Below are 3,293 nucleotides of genomic sequence, written 5' to 3' on the forward strand. Positions count from 1 at the left end.
CATACCTAGATATTCTCATAACTATGCTCAATTCCGTCAATTGCTCAACAGTAATTTGTTCACCCACCGTAGAATACTTATGCTCTTGAGAGAAGCCACTAGTGAAACCTATGGCCCCCGGGCCTCTTTCTCATCATATCAATCTCCATCACTTTATTATTGCTTTGCTTTTTTACTTTGTCTTTTACTTTTCACTTTGCATCTCTATACCAAAAATACCAAAAATATTATTTATCATCTCTATCAAATATTATTTATCATCTCTATCATCTCTACCAAAAATACCCCTAAGCGCGTTGTTTGCGTTGAGCTATTGTTTTTGTGTAGGTAAGAGGGACTCGCGCGTAGCCTCCTACTGGATTGATACCTTGGTTCTCAAAAACTGTGGGAAATACTTACGCTACTTTGCTGCATCATCCTCTCCTCTTCGGGGAAATCCAACGCAGTGCTCACGAGGTAGCAAGAAGAATTTCTGGCGCCGTTGCTGGGGAGTCTGCGCAAAAGTCAACATACCAAGTACCCATCACAATCCCTATCTCCCGCATTACATTATTTGCCATTTGCCTCTCGTTTTCCTCTCCCCCACTTCACCCTTGCCGTTTTATTCGCCCTCTCTGTCTCTCTATCCTCCCTCTCTTTCTCTATTTGCCTCTTTTTGCCCGTTTGCCTTTTGTTTGCTCGTGTGTTGGATTGCTTGTTTGTCGCGATGGCTCAAGATAATACTAAATTGTGTGACTTCACCAATACCAACAACAATGATTTCCTTAGCACTCCGATTGCTCCTCTTACCGATGCTGAATCTTGTGAAATTAATACTGCTTTGCTGAATCTTGTCATGAAAGATCCGTTCTCCGGCCTTCCTAGTGAAGATGCCGCTACCCATCTAAATAGCTTCGTTAATTTGTGTGACATGCAAAATAAGAAAGATGTGGATAATGATATTGTTAAATTGAAGCTATTTCCTTTTTCGCTTAGAGATCGTGCTAAAGCTTGGTTTTCGTCTTTGCCTAAAAATAGTATTGATTCATGGAACAAGTGCAAAGATGCTTTTATCTCTAAGTATTTTCCTCCTGCTAAGATCATCTCTCTTAGAAACGATATTATGAATTTTAAGCAACTTGATCATGAACATGTTGCACAAGCTTGGGAGAGACTGAAATTAATGATACGTACTTGCCCTACTCATGGTTTAAATTTGTGGATGATTATACAAAAAATTTATGCCAGATTGAATTTTTCTTCTAGAAATCTTTTAGATTCGGCCGCGGGAGGCACTTTTATGGAAATCACTTTAGGAAAAGCTACTAAACTCCTAGATAATATTATGGTTAATTATTCTCAATGGAATACTGAAAGATCTACTAAAAAGGTGCATGCGATAGAAGAAATTAATGTTTTGAATGGAAAGATGGATGAACTTATGAAATTATTTGCTAATAAGAGTGTTTCTTCTGATCCTAATGATGTGCCCTTGTCTACTTTGATTGAGAATAATAATGAACCTATGGATGTGAATTTTGTTGGTAGGAACAATTTTGGTAACAACTCGTATAGAGGAAATTTCAACCCTAGGCCTTATCCTAGTAATCCCTCTAATAATTATGGTAATTCCTACAAAAATTCTTTTGGAAATTATAATAAGATGCCCTCTGATTTTTAATTTAATATTAAAGAATTTATTACTTCGCAAAAGAATTTTAATGCTTTGATTGAAGAAACATTGCTTAAGATTGATGATTTGGCTAGGAACGTTGATAGAATTGCTCTTGATATTGATTCTTTGAAACTTAGATCTATTCCACCTAAGCATGATATCAATGAGTCTCTCAAAGCCATGATAATTTCCATTGACGAGTGCAAGGAAAGAACCGCTAGGACGCGTGCTATGAAAGATGCCTTTATTAAAGCGTGTTCTTCTAGTTCCTATGAAAATAAAGATGAAGATCTAAAAGTTATTGATGTGTCCCCTATTGAATATTTGTTTTGCAATATGAATCTTGATAATGATGGGACTGAATATGATCCACCTTCACCTAGAAGGCGTTCTAAAAATTCGGAGTATTTAGATCTTGATGGTGAAATTGATAAAAGTGGGATTAAAAGAAATAAAACCCTAGATGATGCTAGACCCACTATATTGGATTTCAAGGAATTTAATTATGAAAATTGCTCTTTTATTGTTTGTATTTCCTTGTTGCAATCCGTGCTAAATTCTCCTCATGCTTATAGTCAAAATAAAGCCTTTACCGAACATATTGTTGATGCCTTGATGCAATCTTATGAAAAAAAATTGAGTTGAAAGTTTCTATCCCTAGAAAACTTTATGATGAGTGGGAACCTACTATTAAAATTAAAATTAAAGATTATGAGTTTTATGCTTTGTGTGATTTGGGTGCTAGTGTCTCTACTATTCCCAAAACTTTGTGTGATTTGCTAGATTTCTGTAATTTTGATGATTGCTCTCTAAACTTGCATCTTGCGGATTGCACTATTAAGAAACATATGGGAAGAATTAATGATGTTCTTATTGTTGCAAATAGGAATTATGTGCCCGTAGATTTTATCGTTCTTGATATAGATTGCAATCCTTCTTTCCCTATTATTCTCGGTAGACCTTTCCTTAGAACGGTTGGTGCAATTATTGATGTGAAGGAAGGGAATATTAGATTCCAATTTCCATTAAAAAAGGGCATGGAACACTTCCCTAGAAAGAAAATAAAATTACCATACGAATCTATCATGAGAGCCACTTATGGATTGCCTACCAAAGATGGCAATACCTAGATCTATTCTTGCTTATTATGCCTAGCTAGGGGCGTTAAACGATATCGCTTGTTGGGAGGCAACCCAATTTTATTTTTATTCCTTGCTTTTTGCTCCTGTTTAGTAATTAATAAATTATTTAGCCTCTGTTTTGGTTGTGTTTTTTGTGCTTAATTAGTGTTTGTGCCAAGTAGAACCGTTGGGAAGACTTGGGGAAAATCTTGTTGAACTTGCTGTAAAAAACAGAAACTTTAGCGCTCACGAGAACTGCTGTCATTTTTATTTTGAGAGTGATATTTAGTTAATTCTTTTTGAAAATGATTAATAGATAAATTCCTCACGTCCAGCAATTTATTTTAGAATTTTTGGGGTTCCAGATCTTGCGCTAGCTACAGATTACTACAGACTGTTCTGTTTTTGACAGATTCTGTTTTTCGTGTGTTGTTTGCTTATTTTGATGAATCTATGGCTAATAAAATAGTTAATGAACCATATAGAAGTTGGAATACAGTAGGTATACCACCCATATA

Source organism: Triticum urartu, unplaced genomic scaffold, assembly GCF_003073215.2.
Source record: "Triticum urartu cultivar G1812 unplaced genomic scaffold, Tu2.1 TuUngrouped_contig_3984, whole genome shotgun sequence".
Lineage (NCBI taxonomy): Eukaryota > Viridiplantae > Streptophyta > Magnoliopsida > Poales > Poaceae > Triticum > Triticum urartu.